This window comes from Galeopterus variegatus, unplaced genomic scaffold (genome assembly GCF_000696425.1).
Source record: "Galeopterus variegatus unplaced genomic scaffold, G_variegatus-3.0.2 Scaffold6794, whole genome shotgun sequence".
Classification (NCBI taxonomy): Eukaryota; Metazoa; Chordata; class Mammalia; order Dermoptera; family Cynocephalidae; genus Galeopterus; species Galeopterus variegatus.
In genome coordinates this window covers 58,395-84,194 of record NW_007732905.1, presented here as the reverse complement: position 1 = coordinate 84,194, position 25,800 = coordinate 58,395, and the positions used below count along the sequence as shown (strand labels likewise).

Sequence of the window (25,800 nt, the reverse complement as noted above, 5' to 3'; positions counted from 1 at the left end):
TAAAGGATTTCTAAGCTGAGAGGTCAGTTTGTAGATACCCGGGGTAATCCTTAAATGGTTTACATTTCCATTTTTCTGTTTAATTACAAATTATTTCATTTCTTTCTATTTCAGGACCTCCAGGACTTACTGGCTACCCTGGACCCCAGCCTGGCTACCCTGGACCCCAGCCTGGCTATCCAGTTCTACCAGCCAGCTATTCAGGTGCTGGACCAGCCGGCTTTTTTGTCCAAAGTCAGCCACTATATAATCAGCCTGGTGGACCTGCAGGGGCACCATGGATGCCAGCACCACCACCTCCACTGAACTGTCTACCTGGATTGGAATATTTAAGTCAGGAATACAGTTCTCATAGAGGCAGAAACTCACGAGCATGGGTATGGATCTCTGAATCTAGTAAGAAGAAGCGCATTTTGAGGAGATAGGTAGGTATGAGTTCAGGGGACTGGACAGGTATCTGGGACTTGCAGAAAGGAGACGTGTTTCCATTTACTGTGAGAATCACAGCCTAGTTTCTTTAGGACTCGGTGTCTAATTTCATTTCAGCTGCTGCTTTGTTGATGTTGGGCTCATATCCATTTACAAGTCCAGTGGGATCTGGGGCTGTAGTGTGGTTTGAAACCATAAAACCATTACCCGTCCTTTGGAGAAACACTGAGCTGGGACTGTGGAAGGCAGAGTCAGATACAGACTCAGCAATTAGTGCACCAACAAAGGCATTTTCCTCGCACTGGGTCCCCGATGACCTCAGCTGGTAGAAAGAAGGATGAGCCAGTTTTTAGAGCCCACGTAACCCTCTTCTTTCCTCCACCTTATCAGTAATTACTAAAATGCACATGAAAGTGCATTGACATAGTTGGAGTTTTCATAAATATAAATAAATTAAATGGTTATGCCTAAGGATGCTGGGGCAAGCATGTGGGGAGGAAGAGAGAGAGTTGCTTGTGCTTGGTCAGACAGTGAGGGGACCCTCAGGCCTACTGAGTGAAAACCAGAGTACCAGACTGCGAGGGAGAGGAAAAACCCCACAGGGCCCTGCCCCAAAGTCAGGACCTCCATCTCTGGGGCTGGCTGGGATCGAGCTTTCCTGCTGGGGTGACCTGGCCAGTGTGCTGTGTTCTGCTGGGGCATAGATCTCTGCAGCCCTCAGGGCATCAGGGTGGAGCCCGGAAAGGGCAGGGTGGCCCAGGAGGCCAGCACTAGTGACCTGTGCTTGCCGGCAGCTCGGTAAGTTTACACCTGTGTGCTGGGAAGAAATGTTTTCTGTTTGTACCTTGAAGTAATAAGGTTGAAGGTGAAGGAGCCTGGGTGGTGCGAACATGAAACTTTTCAATATTGATTTCCAAGGGCGAAAGAGGACAGATGGATGTGCACAGCCCTTTGCCCTTTTCAGAGTGCTCTCATGTCATGATCTCATTTCCTTCTCGCAACAACTTAGTACAAGAGGCAGGGACATTACTATTCTCATTTTTACTATTACCATTAGCATTCCCATTTTACAGATGAGAACACTGGGACCCAGAGACATGGAGTGAGTTACGTAAGGTCACCCAGTGACCAGGTGGCTTTCTAACTCAAGAAATCCTGGCCTTTCTCCTCACCACACTGCTTTGTGGGGCCTGGACAGTCTTGGGACCCCTGCCCTTTACTGCTCCATCCCAACCCATTTCCAGTGCATCTTCTGTCACCAGACCTCTCACCGCTGAGTCTCCTCACTTCTGACCTTCCCCCCGTCCAATTCTTTCCGTGCACCCCTCTGCTGGGCAGGTCGTAAATACTCCCTTTACCTCATTACTCCTCTGCTCAGGTGCCTTCCCTGGCTCCGACGGGATACTGCCCAATGTCTAAGCCTGCCGGTTCAGGTTCCATGGTCTGACTTCATCCTGCCCATGAGAATCCCCTGCCCATCCAAATCTGAATGCCTGCCACCCTTCAAGTTTCAGCTGCAGCCTCACCTCCTGTGGGTGCCTTCCCTGGTGGGCCCAGCCCAGGCTGCTCTCTCTTCTCCAGTCTCCATCACCAGCACCACTGCACTGTACCTTGCACTGCTAGTCACCCCTTCCACATGCGAGTCTGCGGCGTCTGACTTGCAGGACCAGATTAGGACTGGAGAGAGCCCAGCTTGATCCCTGTCTTGCCTTGTGAGCTAGATCGTCCTACCCTCTTGCACGAAATGGGAGTGCGCTGAATCCAGATATCCCAGAAGCCCTTCCCCACTCCCATTTTCTGCAGTTATGGGCTCTGTCAGACAGCGGTGTAAATGACTGACACGGTTTAACATTGCCGTTCTCTAGGAATTTGCATTTCAGCAGGAACAATCTTTCAGACAAAGGAAAGAAGCTCTGACATTTTGGGGTGCGGGAAGCTTCCTTGTACCCCTGAACATATCCTACAGGGGGCCATCTCCTCATGGCCAAAGGCCAATTCTGCTTTGTGGAGATTTTCCTGCTCCTCGCCTCCTCCTCCTGCACTTCCCCCTGCAACATTAAGGGATCCTCAGAGACCAGAGAAAATAGAAACGTATTTAAATTCCCCTGCACTTTGTCCTCCTGTGTCAGATGACTGACTCGTGCTTGCCTCATCTCCCCTGGCTCTAACTTAGGGCTCTAGCCCCGAAGGGCTGGGATAATGTCTTTGTTACAGCTCCATTTTCTCATCTGGAGCTCAGGTGCTGGGATTCTTGGTCAGTTCCACCACCTCCTGCCCACCCCGCTCCGGCACTGGGTTAGTCCCGCCAGCTTCTCAGGAGCCTGATTCTACCCAAGGTGGGGATGTTCAGCAGGAATAACCGATCCCAAAGTGGAGCTGGAAAGCAAGGTATCGGTCTGTGTTTGAGCCATATCATGGACTTGCATGGGACCAGGTTTGCCCAGACACGAAGTCCCGCATGGGTGCCTGCTGGAACCATGCACCTTGCTCAGTGCAGACCTGACTGCGGCGGCGGCCTTCCGGAGCACAGTTCTCAGGGTCTGGGTGGCTTATGGCAGCTCCTCTGTTTGTTCTGTGTTCTGAGTCAGGAAGATTCCAACATGTGCATCATCTCAAGTGAGTGGCCACCTTGAACTTCGCTCATGAAATGTGAACAGAGACCATGCGGCACATTAAACCACAACTCAGGCAAGGAACACAGGCTCTGGGCAAGTCGCTCAGTCTCTTCATCTGTAAAATGGCTTCACAGGAGTCTCTGCCTCACAGAGTGGTGGGGAAACTTAGTGAAATGCCACAATGTGAAGTTCTCAGAATGGCGCCGGGCACAGGATGAGTGTTCAATCAATATTAGTTCTTGCTGTAATAGAACTTAGAGCCATAGCAGATATTACTGGTTAGTATCGGATGGCCTGAGTATTTGCTACTGTGTAATTGTGATGGTCTCTGTCCAGGTTATCTCTGCACATTCTATCCCAGGGTCAGTCAGGGCTTCCTCTCTACAGTCATTCAGCCTTTCCACATGACACACCTCACTGTGACGCTCAGCAAAATGGAATTAGAAATTCATATTTGCTGCCCCCAAAAGTGCATTTTGAACCAAATGGAAATGATTTAGGGGGTTATCTGCTGTGTAAAATAAGCAGTTTCAGTTCCCAAAAATACGGCTGTAAGGGTGCATAAATTAGATCAGCACTGGTATTTAGGAGACGCTGTGGGATGATGGGTGTGCGACACAGCTGACTTCTAATGGCACCCCTCTGTTGGTCCTCAGCCCCAGCATGGAGGACAAGCATGGTGGGAGAACTGGTAGATCTGTCAGGAAGCTCAGACAGTGCAAGCTGCCAGGCCAGGGACCTTGCACGCTCCCGGAGCCTCCACTGAAATGTCACTTCCTCTGTGAGACCTTCTCAGTCAACCTCCTGTCAGAATGAATCACACCTTTCCATGTTCTCATACCATGTCTGTTCATACCGTGGGCCTTGCACAGACTGTCCCCCGGGCACCCTGAGGGCAGGATGGCCTGTGATTCACCCAAGTATCTGAGCATCCAGTCCCAGGCCTGGTGCAGGGGCCCTCGGTAAATGTTTGCTGATGAAGGCATGAATGGCCTTGGTGTGACTTACCACTTCTAGAACACTCGAACGAGGGATCTGAAGAACGCCTGGACCAAGCCCCTCCTTCTACAGTTCCAGGAAATAGTCCAGGGAGGGGAGTGACGGTCCCAAGATCACACATCTGGGGGCGGAGCTGGGACTAGAATGCAGGTCTCTTGACTCTGGGCCCAGGGATCTGCCCTCTACACCTGCTTTCCACCTTAGCCACTCCTCCACCTGTGAGCACTGAGCTTGGTTTGCACTCCATGGGAGGATGGATGAGAGACACCGCCTCCAGGGTAAGGGAAATGGCTGATCCTACCCTGTAAGGACACTGTTTCAGAGGGTAAGTGTCCCTACTCTTTTGCAACATCCCAGTGGAGAGAACAACTCTGCTCCCTCACTTCATATCCCTGGGTTTTGGACAGCCTGCCCTTTGACCCCAAGAGGCTGGGTATCATTTCTGGCAAGGCTCACTGTGCCTTGAGTTGACAGGGAATCCTGCCCCTCCTCCGTCTCCCAAACCAGTCTCAGCAGGACATCTGTGTCCCAGTGTTCTCTTCCCAGACACGTTATTGCTCATGCTCCAAATAAGCATTCTGCTGGTGTCTTCAGGGAGACCCAAGATTGCAAGAAGGCACAAAAGTCTGAATCTGAGACCTTTAGGGAAGATGAAGGCGTCTGTGCCAGCGCTGGACTCAACCCCACTCTCCCCTGGTCCCATTTCCCTGCCTCGGGGGCTGGCAGCACAGGGTACCCTGGGTTCTCCTGACTTCTTTCCCGACAGCTCCTTCTGCTTCTCTCCTCCCCTCAGTTCTGGTGCTGGGGGATTGTGACAGTGACTGAGTGACTCGCTGGTGACACATGCTTAGTCTCGCTCCCCACTCTCTGGTTCTCACTTCTCCTACTTGCCTGGAGGGGATATGATAGAGGCCAGGGGCCTGGGAGCTGGCCAGAATTTTCCAGTGAGCCTCTCATTCCCCAGCAGCCTTCCCCCTCTCCTTCTGCCCATCCCATCCCATCTGCCCCCACAATCCATCCCTCCTCCCCACCTGGATGTTTAGCTCCATGTTTCACACAGCAATGCAAAATCAGGTGAGGTATTGACCCCGATTTGCAGATGAACTAACTGAGTCTCAGGGAAGTGTCCTGTGAAATGCATGAATGCGGGGCTCAGATCAGACCGTGCTTGCGTCCTGGCTCTGCTCTTTCTAGCGGTGCACCCTCCTCAGCCAAGCTCTTTAACCTCTCTGAGCATCAGTTACATCATTTGTTAGGGACAAGGGTGCCTCACTTATGAGGTTTTGATAATAACTGAAGACATGCACCATGCCTGGCTCATGGCAGGTACTTGAGAAAGGGGACAGTTATTATAAACGATGTGTCTTGGAAAGAGGCTGAGTGGGGCAGGAACCTGTCTCCTTCCACATAGCTTCCAACGGTTTTCTTCCTTCTTCCTCATCTTTCTCAATTTCTAGCCCCATGCTGGGTTCTGCTGGTGATGGACGGGGCAGGATCTCCACTCCAAATGCCGTGCTGAAGAGATGAAATGCGAATCGTCCCCTGGTTACAGCTGCTCCGCAAGCCCTGGGCTACCAGGCAGCAGTGGCCGGTGGCGCCATCCAGAGTCCTCACTATTCCTCCCGAATGTGGGCTCCAGACAGTCGTGACAGAAGATGCTCATCTGATGTCACTACGGCAGTTATTAGAGAACTCCCCATTCCAGTGACATCAGCAGCACCAAAAATGAGAAAATGAAGGCAGTGTTTTCCTGGCAGAGCTCATCTCAGGTGAAAAGATCAAAACCTCCGAGGGTACCGACTCTTTTAAAGTTTTGCTCTGGACATTGTGTGGGGCCCGCAACAACTCCTGCCTTCTGCACGGGCATTTCCTTCTAGGATGAGGGCCAAAGATAGCTAACACTAGACTTTGAATTACAGAAAGTTAGAACTTGAAAGGATCTTAGCCATAAATCAGTCACCCCCACCCCATCCCAGCTAATTTCAGAGTGAAGGGGCCGAGGCCTAGAGAAGGGAAGCAGTCTGGCCAAGGCCACAGAGCTGAGCCTTTGACCCGGCCCTCTGTCCTCGGGTTGTTCAGTTCCCTCCTACTCCCCTCGGCTGGTGGGATCAGATCTAGATTGGAGGCAGGAAGGAGCAGACAGCGGGTCGACAGTGGGCCCAGCTAGCAGTGAGGAGCTGGGAGAGAACAGGACAGGTTCAGAGAAACTCATGCCTCTTCCACGGTGGGTGTCTGAGGGTGGGAGAGCCTTCCGGACCCAGCCCTTCCATGAGCTGGGCAGTGCAATGATCCCTTATGATCAGGGGGCATTCCTGGGGCAGATCTCTCCCGGGGAAGAAACCATTTCTCCCTCCCAGGTTGATATTTCCCAGTGTTTTAGCAACGTGTAGCTGCGTCTGGTGCCTGAGGTTTTGAGGACAAAGATGGGATCTGGCTTTCCCTGCATAGTGCCAGCAGAGGCCAAGCTGACCTTTCTGGAGCACAGCGATGGTCATGGGGTGGGGCTGCCTAGTTTGCTGCCCACAGCAGCCTGCAGTCCCGTCTGATCCCTTTAGGAAAGACACAGCCAAGTCAGCTCTCCTCTGAACAAGGTCTTTGGGCTGGTGGCCACATCCTGTGGGGGCCAGAGGGAGGAGGTTCCCGGCTTTTGCCAGGGGTCACCCCTATTGCTGCTGCCCTCAGAGGACACCTTCTTAGGTTAAAACTTGTCACCACTGCCTTCACTCCTCTTGATAGCCGGAATAGTTGACGCTCTGGCAATGAAGCGGTGCTACAAATCTGACCACATTTAATTCTCAAAATTCCCCATGATGTGGCTACTATTATTTCTGTATTGTCGTTGAAGACATTGAGGGTGAGAAAAGGTTAGTGACCCGTGCAAGGTCAGTACTCACTGCTCCATCCCCAATACCTGCCAGAACTTGTTCCTCCCACACAAGCCCTTCCTGGGATCTGCAGTACATCCCTCTTCAGACCTATGTCCCTCCTGTCCACTAAGAAGGAGCACAAAGCCAGAATATTATCTGAGCTCTGGTTGTGGTCTGGGGATGGAGATTCAACAGCTGCTGTAGAAAAGACTCTGCTGGTCAGACTCTGCTGGGACTGTGCGGTGGGGTGTGTCCCGGGCAATGGCTAGGAAGGGGTCATAAACCACAAAGACACTCAAATGCAGACTGAGTATTAGATGATGACAAGGAAGTGTTGCTAATTTTGTAGGCGGTGATCCTAATCATGCAGTTAGGTGGGAAAGTAGACATATTTCTTTTAAAGATTCACACTGAGTTATGTAAGGGGCGAAATCACTGGAGGCCTGGGATTCACATTAAAACACTTTAGCACAAAGTCAGGGGAGAGATAAAGCCAGTGTGGACAAATCTTCATAGCAGTTGAATCTGGGTGATAGGGTGATGTGTATATGAGGTTCATTATTCTATACAATTTGAAATAATTTGTAATAATTATTTTTTAAATGGAAGCAAATGACCCCAGCTCAGCTAGTGTAGGAGAGAAAGTTTTAAGACCTAGAAGGAGGTAGCAGGGTGAAGGGGGTAATGTGGGGTTTTGGGGGAGAGGAGTTGGCTCCAGCACACTCATAACCCAATAGGCCTCAGGTCCCAAAGCTTGTGTCTGCATCTCAGTGTGGCCGTTCTCACTTAGCCATGGCATTCCATCATGAGCACCGGCCTCTGTAATGAGGAGTGATGTGTAATTGATGGAAGCAGAGTGTGATACAGTCACAGAAACCTCGTCTGCTAGAGGACATCTGTTCAGCACATAGAATCCTGTCACAGTGCATTTACTGGATTGTACCAGAGCCACAGGAATAACACGGAGAGGTAGGAAGCGGTGCTTCTGCTTTAGATACCCATGTGTGCAGTCTGTGCTCCCTGTACCTCCCTTGCCCTGTCTGCATTCCGTCAGAGTCCTCTTCATAAATAATCCCTGCTCTCTGACAGGCTTTTAATGCACTCAGGTGCCAGCATTTAAAGTCCCTCTTTCGGACTCTGCCGTCACAAATGCCTCGGGCAGCCCTGTGCATGGCATGTTCTGGAAAGAGGGAGGGGCCCTTACCATGGAGGTGGCTCCCATGGATTCCCTCTTTCCCGAGGATTCTCTGTCCCCTGGTGCACCTAGGCTCCTCACTGGGTACCACCCCCATATTTAAGGCTCCACATCAGATACCACTGGCTCTTAGGTCTTTGTGCTTGGTGTGCCAAGTGGGTTTCCTGCAAGTTCTGGACAAAGGGGAGGTAGGGCTGGGTAAAGGGGGCATCTTGAACTGGCAGGAAAGGACACAGCCTGGGGGTCAGGCCACAGGCCTTGGCCTGTATACCCTGGGCCAGGTCGGGCCATGGGCAACCTGACCTTAGTTGTTCGTCTCCACTGGATAGACAGATGGAGGATCCCAGGGCTAGGGTGGAAATCTGTGCTGATCGGGTAGGGCAGGGGTTCCTGGACACTAGCCTTTAGGGTCCCAGTTCTTCAGAGCTCTGTGCTCCTGGTTTTGCCATCTCACTCCTCTCTGCTGAGTCTGAGCCGTTGTCCCTCTCCTCCCTAACTCACAATGCACCTCCTCCTGGGAACCGGCTCAGTGAAGACAACCTCGCACGTGGCTGGAGCCCCTGCGGCCAGCCCTTCCACACCACCCCGTTCACTGTCTTCACTCGGCATCTTCAGCATCTGGATATCTGTGTCTGTGTGCGCGTGTGTATCCGGTGTTGCTGTTTCCCTGGAAGCCCCCCTGAGCACTGGCTCTGTGTCTTTTCTTCCTTTGGGATCTCCCATGGTGTCTGGCAGAGGGTTACAAAGACCTCTTAACCCTGGATATCAAACTGTGAAATCCTCTCACTGTGGAAGCCGGGGTAGTGCTAGGCTCACTGATGGTCAGTGGTCACTGCACTGAGCATTCATCACAGGCCGGGCAATGTCCTCAGTACCTTACACATATTCAATAACATAATCCCTCAAACAACCCCATAAGGCAGGTACTATTATTGGCCTCCTTTTTCAGATGGGGAAGCTGAGGCATACAGAGGTTGATTACCTGCCTCCAGGCCACACAACTAATACTGGTAGAAGCAGGCTTTGGACCCGGGCAGCCTGGTTTCAGAGTCCATGCTCCTAGCTTCCACTGCGACGTCAGGCAGCTCTGGGAGCAAGCCCCGGCACTGACCACTGATGGCAGGTGCATCACTTCCTCCAGGCTCAGTCTTCTCTTCATAGATGAAGCTAATGACACCTCAGAGAGGGCCTGTGAGGATTAAATGAAATGAGGCCTCCAAGTGTCTGGCACAGTACCTGGCACTTACGAGGCACTTACCAAGAGGCTGCCCCTGTCCACGGAGGGGAGGGGACTAGGAGGGGTAGGGCCCAGCTCCTGCCTCTGTGTTCATGCATCCTGCCCTCTGCAGTGTCTGACCACATTGCTCCACACAGCGAGGTGCTCAGGGGTCAGCCAACTCTAACTCAGAGAGGAGGAAAATGGATGACTTCTGCCCTTCAGTAGTCTCTGCTTTTCTGCTCCCCCCAACCTGTCCCACCCTCTTGCTCCTCGTCCCCCAAAAAGCAAATTCCTGGCACAGCAAGGAAGCCGCCTCTGCAGTGCCTCACAGGGCCTGGGACACTCAGCTGACACCTCGGGGCTGTGGTGTGGCCTCCTTAACTAGAGTCTGACAAACGAAACATGAGAACGAAAACTGCTCCCATGCCACCTGCCCAAGAAAGATGACAGGTGGCTTGACTGCCACCCAGGGCCCTCTTACAGGCTTCTTAAAACCCCAGTCCCATTTATCAGAAAAGACCATGGGCTGGCCAGGGTCCAGGGCTCTTGTAGGAGCAAAGGGATGGGGCCTCCTATTTCTGCCCATTGCAGGTATGTGGGGGTCCCATTTTCCTTGGACTATTCTATTGAACTTGCAGCATTTTTTTTTTTTTTTGTCTTTTTCGTGACCAGTAAGGGGATCGACACCCTTGGTGTGGTGTCCCCCACACCGCGCTCAGCCAGTGAGCGCACCGGCCATCCCTATATAGGATCTGAACCCGCGGCCGGAGCGACGTTGCGCTCCCAGCGCAGCACTCTCCCAAGTGCGCCACGGGGTCAGCCCGAACTTGCAGCATTTCTAAGTGGTCTTTTAAAAAGGGAGCCAGGTGTCACCAGCATCATTAGCTAGGGAAGTAAAACATCAACCTTCCTTAGTCTTGCCAAAGGGCAGAAAATGGAGCAAGGGGCACTCAGATAACCCTCAAGGGTTGTTGAGAAGGATGCACAGCTATTGGGTCCCTGTTTGTGACTCCATTTCAGAAATCCCATCCTACAGTAAATCTCCAGTATTTCTCAATAGGGGAAATATTGGCATTTGGGGTAAGCATATGTCTTTGTGGGTCTATTCCAGGCAAAGAAGGGCATTTAGTATCCTTAGTTTTTGTGAACTAAATGCCAGTAGATCCCTCCGTCTTTGGGGACAACCAAATATACTCCCCTGCCCCATTTCCAAATACCCAGGAGGGGATGATAATGACCTAGCTGAGAAGCAATTTGGACTTGCTGATGATCTTAGAAATGCACACACACCTGCATAGGTCACCTGTCCCGAGACTCCAGGAAGAGTCCTGTCTTCCCTCTGGGCGTCAGCTTCTTCTGCAAAGTAGTGAGCCAGCTCAGCATTGATGTCTGTGGTCTAAGTGTCCCGAGAAGCTGGGTTGGACCACTCCATCTGAAACCACACAGATCTGCAGCAGCCCCTGTTCCTTCTCTGAACTCCATTTATTTGGTCCTTTCTCCCTGCCTGGGCTCCCCAGATCCCTCCCTGGTTTATGGTACCCTTATTCCTTTACTGAGACCCTCATCTTTACGTGGTTGGAGCTTAAGGAAGGAAGGAGGCCAGGGAGGGGTGAAGAGTGTGTCTCTTTCCCCCTGGATAGAGCCACTCTATTATTCAGTTCCCTGTCATCTCCTGCCCTTTGACAGTTTCTGTGGTGGGATTTAATTCTTCATTGTTACCTCTGTCAAGATGGGACTCCTCAACAGTTCACCCTTGCCTTTCTCTTCAACTGTTCTGATTTGCATTTTGATGGTGGGTTTCCTCCTTCCTGATATAATGATTACTTTGTCTCTCTCTTACACACACACACACACACACACACACACACACACACACCCCCTTTGGTATTTTCCTAAGACACTTCTCTGTAAGAGATGAGGGTGAGGGAAGGCTAAGGGGAGCTTTAATGAGGAAGGCTTTCTTCATAGTGGAGGGGGAGGGTTGAGGAGCGAATCATTAGAATAGGGATCAAGGAAGTCAGTGAAGCCACTGTCTCTGGAGGGCTTTTTAAAAATATCTCTTTTCTGGGGCTGGCCTCACTCTGGAGAGTGTGGTGCTGATAACACCAAGGCCACGGGTTTGGATCCCATATAGGGATGGCCGGTTTGCTCACTGGGAGAGCCTGGTGCTGACAGCACCAAGTCAAGGGTTAAGATCCCCTTACCGGTCATCATTAAAAATAAGATAAAATAGGGCCGGCCTGGTGGTGCACTGGAGAGTGCGCTGCTTGAGAGCGCGGCGGCGCTCCCGCCGAGGTTTCAGATCCCATGTTGAGACCGGTTCCCGCTCACTGGCTGAGCGAGGTGCGGGCGCAACACCGACGATCCCATTGCCGGTCCCCGGTACGGGCGCGACACCGAGGGTTGCGATCCTGTTACTGGTCAGTAAAAAAGACAAAAAGAGAAAATAATAATAATAATAATAAGATAAAATAAAATAAAAAATAAAAATATCTCTTTTCTGATTAAAATACAATATAAATTCATAGTAAGAAATTTGAAAAATTCAGAAAAGCAGCAATAAGATAATAAAAACCACCTGTAATACAACCAATAAGAGAAAGAAGCTTTAATATTTTGGTGTATTTCCTTCCAGTCTAAGTGGGGAGAGGTTGGAGATCAGGCTGCATAGGCAGTTTTAAAAGCCTTTTTCATTTTATATTGCAACAAGAGATTTTATTCTATATCATTAAATTGTCCTCAAAAGCACAAGTTTAAGGACTACATAATATGCTCTTTTATGAAAAGGCTTCAATACACTTTACAGGTATCCCAGAACACGAAGATGCTAGGGCTGGCCTTGCCCAATATTTTCACCAAAGTCTCCTGAGACAGAAAACGAACCCCTCTCCCTGGTGATGCATTTCACTACCTTACTTAATAGTCAGGAAGAGCTCGTCAATGCCATTCACCAACCCCATCTCCACCCTTGTGCTGGACCCTGAGGTGGATTTTTGTCAGCTCCATGTGGAAACAAAAGCAACCTTTCAAGCACTAATTCCTTCACAACCAACAAAAGATGACTTTCTCTCAAAAAACCTCCGGAAGTAGAGAAATAGGAGGATGCAGGTGCAGGAATATGCAGATAGAAGTGACTAAAAACAAAATGTCATGTCTTAAACTCCAAGACAAAATCACTTGAGAGCAGGAAACTTATTAATAAATTCTTTTTTGTCCTGTATTGTCATTGCCCTGATGCAGGAGAGCACTGGGAAAGGGCTGAGTCAGCAGAGGGAGGTGGAATAGCAGAGTGCAAGGTCTAAGGCCAGGTTCTGCATTTGAATCTGGGATCTGCCCAGGTGTGTAATCTGGAGCGAATCACTTAACTTCTCTATGCCTCATTTTCCTTATGTGCAAACACAGAGGGTGATGATAATACTAGAGCCTACATTATAGAGATATAGTGAGAAGTGAATTAGTCTTTACACTTTCTGTGAAAAAGCATTGAGAAAAATGCCTGAAATGAAGGAAGCATTCAATACCTGTTGGCTCTTGACTTCTAACCACCCTCACATCTTCCTTGCTGGGTCTCTATGCCCAGCTCTGCAGTGGCCCCAGCTGGAGTTCCTGGAGGGAGGGCTGGGCAGGGCTCCATGCAGTGCAAAGGGAGGGGGCTTATTGCCTTGTCTCTGCACCCCTTCTTTCTTTCCAGGGCTTGGCTGGCCAAGCAGGAACATCCTGCAGTAATGTGAGTGCCTCTCAGGGCTGAACTGTGATGCATAAAGGGATTTATGGTTGTAGAGCCGCATCTCACTCCAGCTCACGCTGTCAGGGAGCGAATCCCCACTCCCCGCTCACAGCTGTGCACTAGCAGGCCTGGCCCCTTATAGGGGAAATGCCCACTTCTCTCTCTCCAGGGCTCCGGGTCCCATGGTCATTTTGAGCCCAGCTCTCCCCACACCACAGGATCTCCTTTGCTCCCTGCTCCATTTTTTCCCCACTGGAGGAGGGAGGGGGATGTGGTCTGAGCCACCACATCAGGCCGTGACAATTAAGCCCATTTAGAGCCAAGTCATTTGCATGCAACTCCTCACTTGGCAGCGAACACTCAACCTGTCACTATCTCTTGGCATTGCTGGTAACCATGCCACACGCTGTGGAGATGGCAGCTTCCTTTCCCTGGGTACTGCCAGGCAGAGAGAAGGTGATTGATGAAGGGCCTGGAACCTTTCCTCCTGCCCTAGCTGGCCTCTGTAGGAGGCCAAAAGGCCAGGGCTGGGGGGTGGGTGGGGGATGAAGCAATCGGACCCTGTGGACCCCACTGTGCTTGGGCACTGGGGAGGGTTTCTGGAGGACGCTGCGGGAGGACAGGAGGGAGGGCAGGAATCATCCAAGGCTAGTTCCCACCTCTTCAGCAGGGATTTATTGAATGAGATTATCCCTTGAAAAGTGCTAAAAGCTACCCATTTGCTGTACGTCCACGGAGAGGGTTCTGTAGCAGCTGCTTCCTCAAAGGCAGTGCAGCTGTCCCCTGTCCCCACCCAGCACCACTGCTTCTCCTCTCTGTCCCTCCCCTGCCAGCTCTAAATAAGCCACAGTGAGACCCAAATGCTACTGTGTTTTATTGGGCTGTTCTAGCATTTCTGTTCTCAGAAAAAGAGAGACAAAGAAAAAGACCCAGAGACAAAGGTCTCAGCTGATTCCTTGACCCTGGATCATAAATCCTTCACAGGCCTATCATGAAACCAGGGTTTGAAGGCCACCAGAGCTGGTGTGGGGGTGGGGGTGGGGGGGCAGAAACTCTTCAGGAGACCTACTTTAACCTTCTGAAGCCAAGATGTCCCAGATTAGGAAAAGCCTAGATTTAGTTAGAATAGGTGGTACTATGAGGAAAGATCCAGAAACACTCCACCATCCAAAACACTACTAAGCATGCACAGAGATCTGAAATTCCACTCTCCATGTTTTATTCCTTTCACTTAAACCGTGGATCCAGGTTTAAATGAAAGTACTCCTAAGAGAGGCAACACGTATGATGTGTTCAGTTATTTACTTCTTAATAAAAATTCATTTCTGCAGCCTTTTCTGAGAATGAGCATTGATTATAATGGAAGGAAAAGAGAGAGACATGAAAATATCACACCCTTGAACTAGTGTGAGCTGGTCTCTCCAGCAGGAGGAGAAATGTTCAAGGAGGAATCTGGGTTTGGAAGCCCGGGCTTCCTCAAATTTTTTCCCGGGCTTGTTTTGATTCATTAGTTCGTGGGATGCAATGATCTATGCACAATGGGATCCCAGCCACCCCAGTTGAGTGTCATCTATCCTGTGTTTAGGTCTCCTGGGACAGCAGGGTGCTGTGTCTAATCCCCAAATGGGAGCTGGAAGAATTACCTTTTAGTCTCACTATACCCCCTTCTGCTGTGATGAGGCCACACACCCACACATCCCAGCTCTGTTCTCTTTGAAATGCATAGATTTATCAAAATTACAGCTGTGTTTCCTGCCTCTGTTCCCACCTCAGAATCAGCAATCCCAGCTGGGCATGACCTAGAGGGGCTGCCTTTTGGTGACCTCTAAAAACAGGAAGTTCAATTTGCTAGTCAGGCTCAAGCACCTACTTTGTGCCCCCCAGACATGGGAGGCATCTGACCTGTTGCCAGACAAGAGCGCTCCCTTAGCTAAACCTGGGCACAGGTGGCCTGGTGTGGCTGGTTGTCTCGGCACATCTGTGCGTCTCTCTCCTCCAGCTCTCTGTGACTCCTCATAGGCAGGGTCCCTCTCTTTAGATTTTGCAGCACTCAGCACAAGGGGAGGCATACAGCTGGTGCTCAATAAGTACTTGTTGAATTGTTGCCAGCCCCTGCTCTTGAATAACTCACAATCTGGTTGGGATGGCAGGAATTCACACACAAGTCACAATCAGAGACCAGTGCCAGGTCCCATATGAGAAAGAACCAGCACAGAGTCTACCGACCTGGAAACACAGTCTACTGCTCCTGGCCAGGAAATTCTCAATGGTCTGCAACCCTCATCCTAGAACTGCTGCTGCACTTGGTCCTAATTTTGCCCTTCTATCGCCCTGCCATCCTGAATCAAATGGCACTGCACATGGCCCCCAACGGAAGGAAATGCATGTGTAAATCACATGGTGGTTAAGAGCTCAGGGTCAGGCATACTTGGATCTTTGCTCTGTCACTTACCATGGGATGGTGGGCAGGTTAACCTCTCTAGGCCTCAGTTCCTCTGTAAAATGGTAAGTGAACTATCTATGTCAAAGTTTGCTGTGAAGATTAAATGAGATAGTGGATATAAGGCACTTAGCACAGTGCCTGATACATAGCAAGCACTGTTTGCTATTTAATATTATTATTTCCTAAACCAAAGGCTAATGTCATAAAGGTAATGCAGCAAAATTCATTCTGAAGGAAGATTTTTAAATATAAAGAGGGAAGACCAACTGCTCTCATTCAGCAAGGTGCAATAGTGTGTTGCTTTGCCTCCCACAGATTTGTCACCCCTTTACCCCTGGGTGATGGAGCTGCCAAAGATTACTCAAAGCCCATCTCTTCTGAGCAGCGAGAAGCCCCAGAAAGGGGTTAATATTCCAGGACCCTCAAGCATGAGGCATTCCTTCCATTTGGGAAATTAACCATGAATTGGGGTTCTCTTCCTGCATTTATTCTCCAAACCAAGAAGTTACAGGAAGAGACATAGGTGGGGTTTTGCTGAGTACAGTTTAACAAGTTTTTACAATAGAAGCTGGTAACATTCAGTAAAAACAAGTCAGATGACATTCTATTAGACAATTAAGGGATCCACTGACAAAGGCTTGATTTAGCAAATATTCCTTTTCCCTCCAGCAGCTTTTTAGTAACTTTACATATCAATTAGTAACTTATCTGTCTTTGAACCAGCAACCTTGCTGTGTTACAATTCTTATCTTGCAACAGAGACTCAATAGCCTGGGGAAATTTTCCTGTCCTTTGTAAGGTCAATATTTGAAACTGCAAGGCTTTGGAACACCATGCCCTGTGAAGTACATTTGCTTTGTGAATCCTCTATAATAGTGGAATCATTCTGAATAAGGAGGGCTACTCTAAGAGTAATTCTAAAAAGTGCCAAACTTTTGTATAAAAACAAACAAACACAAAATAGACAACTTCCTGAATTATATCAAAGGTCAAGATGTTTATGTGAGGGTTAAATACTCTCACTACCACCAGCAGCTCAAATTTATTGAGCATCTACCATGTACCAGGAATTGTGCCAGATACGTCATTTGTAATTTGTAAAAATGACACTTCAAGGAAGACATTAGTATCCCAATTACATTGATTAGTATCCCCATTAAACTGAGGAAGCTCAGCTAGATAGGTGGCTCAGCCAGGGCTCCATGGCCAGGCACTGGCAGAGCTGGTGGACAAGCCCACACCTGTCTGATTCAAAGCCAGGTCTTTCTCTAAGCAGACTGCCTCCTGTACCCAAATATTCTAGAGCATAAACTCCTCACAGATAATGGGAGAGCTTCGTTCATCTTCTTGAGCCCCAGAACACAGGCATGGTGTCTGTCCCATGACAGGTGTTTACTGCATGCTCACTAAACTGAACATATGTGGCACAAATCTATTTCATGGACCAGGGGGTGGAGAGGTGCCATTCACAAGAAGCGACCCAACATGGCTGCAGCACCCAGACTTTTGTCAACATAAGAGGAGAACAGATTGCCCCGAGCATGTTTGTGAGATGGCTGCTGTAAACTTGACCTCTTACTGCTGTGAAACTGACCTCTTACTGCTTTTGGCTGCTACACAGAGATCTACCTCCCTGCCTGTGCCTGCCCTTCTCCCCCTGTCCACCAAGGCCTGTGTTAAATTGGAACAAGCAAGAGGCCCCCTTGGTGGGCCCTGCTCATGAATAGTGAACCTGCACCAGGCTCTGTTCTTTTGAAGGAATTCTCTCTTGGCTGGCGAAGCTGTGTGCTAAGGCAGCCGCTCATCATCGCAGTTGTTTGTTTATTCATGCTCAAATGGGGTGGGCCAAGCCCATTCACCGACATCTTTTCCCTCATTGAATCCTGCTCACCACCTACCTTTCCTACTAGTTCTAGCTTCTTTCCAAGGGCTCCAGTGGCAGATGAGAAGCAGACTAAATGGTTTCACTGTCTTAGGGGCCCAGGATGGAGCCAGAGATCAGAAATGGGAAAGGATCTCTCACAGGCTGGTCTGTCTGCCTGTGCCTTCCTGCCAATGGCGCCTGTTTGGGATCCAGGGCTCCCTGCCATGGGACTGAGAGGCAGGTGCTCTGGGGATGGCCACTGCTTAGCCTGTGGCATAGGCTGTGTTGGCTATGGGTTGGGGAGGCACCTGATCAGAGGGGCTCTTTTTGATGGTGCCCACAGCAGCTGAAGAGCATCTCTCTTTCTTCTATTCTGTGTCCCTCCTTCCTCCCAGCTTTTAAATCAGCACAACCCCTCTCATCGCCTCTACCTGCTACCCCCACCCCACAGTGGGGCTGGTCTGAGAAACATTTCCCAGAGTCACTAATGAGTCTGGAAAGACAGGGCTGAGCACACCCTCATCTCCTGAGCTCAGGTCGGGCCTCCCACATCCTGGATCCTCCATCCATCACCAGCCCGCAGCAAGCACAGAGTCCTCGAACTGTGAGCGGAGTCACATGCAAACCCAGCACAGCCCAAATGCAAAGATGAGGCAGAATGGAGGGCACTTAAGCGGAGGCCTTCAGCCGACTTTCACTTCCTCTGCCCCCTGGCTTCTTTTAGTCCTGGGTGCATGGAGTCTGTCATTGTTGGACTAGATTTCTCCATGTAGGTCAGGAGAGCCTGTGACCAGAGGAGGGAGGTGTGTGAGGGCAGGGTGGTGGGACCAGCAACAGAGGTTTGAGGTGATGGGGACAGATAAGAGGGGTGGGGAGGGGGGCTCTGACTGTAGCTCAAGCTGTCTGGGTGGACACCTCCTGCCCCAGGGGAGGCTGTGGTGAACTGAAGAGGAGGCTCTGGAGCCGGGTGGTCTGGAATTGTACCCTGGCTTGGGTTCTTTCTAGCCCTGCCATTTTGGGTGTGTGCGAGCAGCTACTTAATCTCCCTGAGCCTCAATATCCTCATCTGTCAACTGAGGCTGACCCCAACCTCCTGTAAGGGCTGGAGATCATGCGTGAACAACACGGCCCCGGGCCTGGTAAGTGCCAGAACATAGCAACAGTTATTATTACCCTTCCCACTGTCTAGTCTCAGTTTTCTGTTCTGTGTAATGGGGAGAGCTGAGCTCTTCTGCTGGGTATGTGGGAAATTATTCTTGCAGTGGTCACAGGACACCCTGAGTAGCTGTGACTCCTCCTCCTCTGAGCTCCCAAGTGTGCTGTGGGCTGGGGGCTCCCACTCTCTCAGAGTGCTTTCCTTCCCTTCTGACATTTCTCTGTGAGTAAATTCTGAGGGCCAGAGAGGAAACCAGGGGTTAGGAATACTTACTCTTCCTTCCAGGGCTTCTGTGCACCAGATGGAATCTACCTTCACTGCCCCTTAGGGGTCGCTTGGCCTCTATTTAAACTGTGCCTGCAGAGAGAGTGCACGGCCATACAGACTGTGTGCTCCGTGTGTGAACAGCTCTGAGTATTAAAATACCCTTTAAAAATAAGCTAAAACCCACTTTCTTAAACTTTCAGCCAGTGATTGTAGTTATAACCTTAGATAAATGTGATTTGTTTATCATACAATGTCCCTGAAAATATTTGATATAGCTATAAAACTCTCTAGAATATCTTTTCTCAAATATTCTTTTTTTTTTTTTAAGTCATTCTTCATTTGGCACAGATTCCATCCATCCTTCCACCCACCCACCCAGACTCTGCTCTGATTCTATGGATGATCTCAGAATCCTCCTTTCTCTGCTTGGACAGGAGATTTTAGGAATCTTATTTATTTCTAGTTCATTTCACCTTGCAAAAGCTAGCACATCACTGCAGCCCAAGGAGGGAAATTTGGATTATGATTCTGATGTCTGTTTTCCCTAAAATTGCTAACCAGGCTACAGCTTCTTTTTCCAAGAAGGCCTTTCTCTGGAAGGTGCCTCATCAGTGGGCCATCAAAGGAGGGTGGATTTGGGATAGGGAAATTGATTAGGGGAAGAGTGTTGACTCATTTCATCAGTCAGTACTTACAGAGAACTTTCTGTATGCCAGGCAGAGTGCTAAGCAGTGAGAATACAGAACTGACTGAATCACAGCCCTGCCCTCAGTAAACTGACCATTACTGGGGCCAGACAGTATTCTGGGCAGTAGGCTCTGTAAGCAAACTGTCCAGCAGAGAGGGTTTCTTTCATAAAGAGGCATGGCAGCCACTGGGAGGGGAGCAGAACAGATGCTGATTGTCTTTCAGAATGTGCATGTGGCCATCCTTGATCCAGCAGTGGTAAGTCCCTGTGACCTTGTCTCCTGACACCAACACAGCCTCTTGAGCTCTGCGGTTGAGTCTATCCACCTTGGAAACTTGGCTGGAATGTGCTGTAGAGGAAGGCAAAGGAGAGAGGTGAACAGGGTGGCAGCGCACAGACCCGGCGTGGGAAGCCAGGCCGATCAGTCTCAGGGAAAAGGCATATATGTTGTGCAGGTGCTCTGCCTGGGTTTCTGCCATTCATACCCCTAACTGACGCTGGCTGCCTGGGAGCCACTATCCACAGCAGAGAGTGCCATGCACTGTCTTATCAGCCAGGGGTCCAGCAGGAAACAGAATTCAACTCAGATGGTTCAAAAGCAGAGACTATGGTGAAGGGACCAGCTATGGAGGTGTGGGCAGGGATGTGGAGGCAGCTGGGACTGGCAGCCAGTCACAGGTGGACCCACAGCACTCAGTGCAGGCTGAGGCAGGGGCCCAAGTGGCAGGTGGCTCCAAGAAGACGATCCCCACACATTATCCTTACTGAGATAATAGACCTGTGGTCACACCAGACCTTAGCAGCACAGACAGTGAGGGCAGCCCAGACAGAGGGCAGCGGAGGAGCCAGAAGAGCCTGTTCCCCATGCCACAGGGATGGACAAGTTTCCCCTGCACTCGAGTCATTGGAGATAGGAGAATCTGATAGAGAATGTGCACTTCATGAGAGCCTGTATTCATTATGTTCCAACAGACACTTTTAAACTGGAAGACACCACACTCTCTTTAAGTGGTGAGCTTAAGACCTCCTTTCTCCACCTGCATCAGAGGAAATGGGGGCTCTCTAGCAGCAAAACCAGTCATGGCAGCTAAAACAAGTTTCTTCTGCACTGTGGTGTACGAATTTTGATCCGTGCATGACATGTACCTTGAGACCTGCAGTGTCAGGGCATGCCAAGCACTGTGGGGAATGGCAGGATGTTGAGACATGGTGGGGAAATCTAGGTGGGAGATTGGTATGAACAAATGTAAAATTTAGCAGTGATGCAATTGTGGAATATAGCAATTCTGCAATGGAGAGATGACATCAATACTTAATGATTTGGTATGGTTAACACAGCCTTGCAAATAGATGTAACTTTTATTGAATAATTTTTCTGATCATAAAAATAAAGCATACTTATAAAAAATTGAAATGTATTGAAAAGTATAAAAGAAAGAATTGAAACCCACAATCCAACTTTCTTTGTTATCATTTTGCTGTATTTCCTTAATATCATTTTCTACTTTTATATGTGTATATATAAACACAAATGCACATGCATTTCGGTTAATTGAGATCATCATGTACATAGTTATTTTTCTTGCTTATTTCACTTAACATTAGACTGAGAATATGTTTATATCTTTGAGCATTCTTCATGAACCAGCATGTAAGATGTCCATGAAATCCACTATATGGATGTACTATTATGTATTTAAACAATCCCCTGTTGTTGGATATTTAGCCATTTCTAATTTTCCACTGCTATAAACCTTTATCTGTTTCCCGATTATTTTCTTAGGATAAAAAAATGAAGTGATGACATCATCAGGAAATGATATATATATATATATTTTTTGTCTTTTTGTCTTTTTTCCGTGTCCGGCAACGGATCGCAACCCTCAGTGTTGCCCCCGTACCGGACCGGGGACCGGCAACGGGATCACAACCCTCGGCGTTGCTCCCGCGCCTCGCTCAGCCAGTGAGCGGGAACCGGTCTGTATGTGGGATCCGAACCCTCGGGCGGGAGCGCCACCGCGCTTCCCAAGCGGCGCACTATCCCGTGCGCCACCGGGCTGGCCCAGGAAATGATATTTTTAAGGCTCTTTGACACATAGTACCTTAAGTGTTGACACACATTACTGTAAACATTGTACCGATTTTCACTATCATCAGAACCAATTGTCCTTTCACCTTTGCCAACATTGAGCATTATGAATTTTAAAATATATGTCAAATTGAAAGGCAAATTGGTGGCTTGCTTTATTTTGCATTTTCGATTACTAGCGAGGTTAATTTTTCCCCCCATATTCTTTTCAACTATTTGTATTTCTTCTGCAAATTCTGTCATGTTCTTTGCTCATTTTTCTTTTTGGATGTTAGTGTTTTCTTAATGACCTCGAAGAGCACTACATTTTAAGGATTTTTTGTGTTTACCCATTGTCATATTTGTTTCAAATAATTTTTTCTTGGTTCATAGTTTGCCTTTTAACTTTAGATGCGGTATTTGTTTGACAGAATGAAGTGTTGTGTGTAATGCTGAACAGTCTGGAAGACTGGCTTTGCACCCTGGCCTTCTGCCATGACCACACTGGTCAAAACAGAGGATCTATGGAACCAACCTCATCCTCCTATGCTCCTCAGGACCTACACTGATGCCTGACAAGGACTGATGAGGATACCCCAGCGATCACTCTTCAGCTGAAAACCTTCCCATCCCCACCTCCTGCAAATGCACTCAACAAAGCTACCTTCCCCGAAGGAGGCACAAATATTCTGCATCTGGGCTTTGAAGCCGTTCCCAACCAAAGGCTTGTTGGGGAGAGAAATTGTGATGCTTCCAATGGATTGTTTATGCACATTCCTAATGCCAACAAGACACTTCTGCCTGCCCCACTTTTTTTGCTCTTTTCATTTTGAGTCGACAGGGAGTTCCAGAGATCAATTCCTCCCACCCCCTTTTGTTGCTACAACTGCATTTTCTGGTCACATATTCTTCCGAGACTATCCTCTCCCAACTCCACACCTCCCAGTCTTACAAACAGGTGGAGGGCGGTGCAGATTCTTATCTCGTCTCCTGATTAAGGGGTTGCTGAGTCAACAGAGATCTTGTCCACAAGGCCTCTTTACCAAGGGATTCTAGTTAGTTTCTAGGAGCAACCTGCCACACCCCCTCAGTGTGACGAGGGCTCCTGGAGGGGAGGAGGACAGCCTCTTTGGGGTGAAGAGGTAGTGGTGGTGTTAGGGCTTTCTACAGGGACCTCCCAAGCAGGACCCGACACACTCTTGCCCCTTCTTCTCTTCTTCTTTTTCTACTTAGAATATCTTGGACGTTATTCCTTACTGGTACACACAAAGCTGAAAGAAAGTGAGCCGAGATGCCGGGTACCGATCAAGCTTTATTAAAGGAAAAGAATCTGCCGGGTTGTGCTCAAAGTGATGGGCAGCCTGGGGCTGCCCTCAAAATGGGGGACAGCACCAGGTGTGGGGGTGGTAGAGCTTATATAGCACACCAAGGGCTGGCTGATACTATCAGGGAGGGGCATTGTGCTAATATGGAAACTATGTGACCAGGGTGGAGAACTGCACCCTTGCAGGAGCAAAAGGGTTTCTGTTTAAGTCATGAGGCTTCTCGTAAAGGGAAGCGGGGAGGGGTTTGGTGCTGGAGTGGAAGACAAGGCCGTTGGCTATTTTGTGCTTATTGTGTGCACGATGGCGCCAGTCACGTCCAAGATCCATCAAAAGCCACTCCATTCTTTGTAATGGTTGCCCAGAAATCAATTACACACAACGATACTCATTTATTTAACCAGTTCTCTATGCCTGAGCATTTAAGTTGTTTCTAGGTTTCACCTGCTATAGTTAGCACTGAAAAAAAAAATCCTCATACATAGGTTTCTTTGCACGTGTATGAAGTGACATCTCTGTAGGTAAATTCCTGGAAGTACTGCTGCTGAGTCAAAGGGTACACACCTTCCCAACGGTCATATCTCCTGCCAAATTACCCTCCGTGGAGGAAGTACCTGTTCACACCCCACCAGCAGCGTGGGAGAGAGCTTTTTCCCACGCTGTGGCCAGCGCACTCAGAAAAAGACAAAACTCCCAGCATGGCCAGCAAAGCTCCATGCGGTTTGGCCCAGCCTCCCTCCCCCCAGCCTCTTCAGCAGATCATTCTCCCGTCCCTCCTTCCTTGCTGGCCAGTCTTTGCTTGTGCCACCCCCTTGCCCAGAACGTTCTTCTCTACCCTTTCTCTACTTATCTCAGCCCATGCACTGCCTCTTTAGGAAGGGAAGCCATCTCTGAACCCACAGGCCAGCTCTCAGTCCCTTGGCCAAGGTCTTGGAGTACGATAACTTTCTCTGTTGTTGTCACAGGGGCATCTTTCCAGGTGTTTGTGTGACTCTCTGATAAATGTCTGTATCTCTGCTGTACTCTTAGCTTCACAAGGGCAGGGACCAGGTCTATTTCTGATCACCATGGTCTTCCCAAGAGTAGCCACAGTGTCTGGCCTACAGAAGGCACTCAACATGTTTATTGTAGACTGAACAAAGGTAAAACAAACTCACCCTTTTCCTCGTCCATACTTCTCACTGTGTGCTCATTTTCTTGGTGACAGAGATCAGTGTCCCTCTAGTACCTTACAAGATACCCTCAGTTCTCTCTAAGTCCTTCTCTTCTCCCCTCATAGCCAGCAAGTGTCAAATCATTCATACTGCAGTAGACATTTCTCTTCCCTCTCTAGACCTTTGTCTAAGTCACTTCCTTACCCACAGTGTCCTCTCTTTCTTTCCTTTGCCTGATGATGTCCTAGTCATCCTGTAAAGATATATTGCAACTTTTCTTTCTTTTTTTTTTTTTTTTTTTTTTGGCAGCTGGCAAGGTATGGGGATCTGACCGCTTGACCTTGCTGTTATCAGCACCAGGCTCTTCCAAGTGAGCTAACCGGCCAATCCCAACTTTTCTTTTAAAATTAGTTTGAAAACATGTACTTAAATGAAGACATATTTATGTGTTGCTTTTTTTTTTAGGTCAGCTTTTCTAAGCAAATGGATTGTCTGAATTAGCCACAAGAATAATTTTGTGAAAATTCATGTTTAAGTAATAATTACCCTTTTTAATATATTTCTAAGGTATTAGTTTATCTGCATCTAACTGGGGCAGTCACTTAATGTCTTCATTAATCTTCTACCTGGAGAGTGAAATACTGATATTTCTAGAAAAAATCTGTACTCCTTTGATTATTTGAAATGAATGTGCCTCCCATAGTAAAACTTGTAAATAAGGAACCGTCCCATATTCAGGAGCTGTCCGGTCTGTATGTGGGATCCGAACCCTCGGGCGGGAGCGCCGCCGCGCTTCCCAAGCGGCACACTATCCAGTGCACCACCGGGCCGGCCCAATATATTGCAACTTTTCTAAGAAAGTTTCCAGCTCTCACAGTTGAATTTAACCTTGTCCACAGACCCAAAGCACTATCTCCAAGAGCCTTTTCCTACACACACACACACACACACACACACACACACACACACACACACACACTGGATGTGAGGTCTTGGAGAGCAGGAATCCATCCTTGTTCACCTCAATGTGTCCCGCATCCCTGAGCACAGTGCTCTGTACACAGTAGGTGTGCACTAAACTCTAGATAGATCCAACCAAATGAAGCTCAAGCAAAATGAGCCCCCCTGGCTTCTCACACTTTTGGAGAGTCTTTCCAGACAGGCATGCAAGGCAGAGAGAGCCTCTTCCCCACCCTCTGCAGCTCGCCAACTTTCAGGCTGCATTATCCCCATCCCAGAACTCAGGCAATATCATCAGACATGTCAGGCGTTTTGCATCAGTCTGGAAGGTTTCTATTTTCATTTTCCACATCAGCATCATGCTATCAATCTCGTCTCCAGTCTGCTTCCTTCTTCTGCCTTCCCTGCCCCCGCCCCAGCACACCAGCCCCTGCTGTGGATCAATTCCCGTGTTGCAGATACAAAGGCAGTTTTGCTTGACAGATGAAGCTGCCCTTCCAAGAGGTAATACAGAGATCAATACTCGTTATACCGAGTGCTCAGGAGCAAGGGGGCCAGTGACATCCCTGCACCCCCTGCCAGGAACACATTGGGCAGCCCTCCCCATCCCACATCGCCTTTCCTCCTTCCTTCCCACCCTCGGCACCTGCAGAGGTCTGGTATGCCCAGGATCAAGCCAGTCTATCCCTCCTCACAGAGCAGTCATTGGCCACCAGGAGGAATGAGCAGCCTTCGAGTGCAGAGCACCCTGCCCTGGATGCTGGGCTGCAGGCCTGGAGGGTGGGTGAGGAGCCTGCAAAGAAACAGGACAGCACTGATGGAGGAAT

At 49.1% G+C, this 25,800-nt stretch overlaps 1 long non-coding RNA gene across 2 annotated transcripts in view; it reads left to right on the top strand.

Annotated features, from left to right (window-relative positions):
* LOC103606712 overlaps positions 1 to 22,871 on the top strand; it is a 30,995-nt gene extending 8,124 nt beyond the window's left edge. The window contains exons 5-7 of one of the 2 annotated variants that reach the window (XR_551909.1): positions 115 to 425; positions 5,501 to 5,812; positions 21,969 to 22,871. This is a non-coding gene — a long non-coding RNA (uncharacterized LOC103606712). The remainder of the gene's footprint in view (positions 1 to 114; positions 426 to 5,500; positions 5,813 to 21,968) is intronic. The other variant, XR_551908.1, reaches the window with a different exon arrangement.
* The last annotated feature ends 2,929 nt before the right edge of the window (positions 22,872 to 25,800 follow it).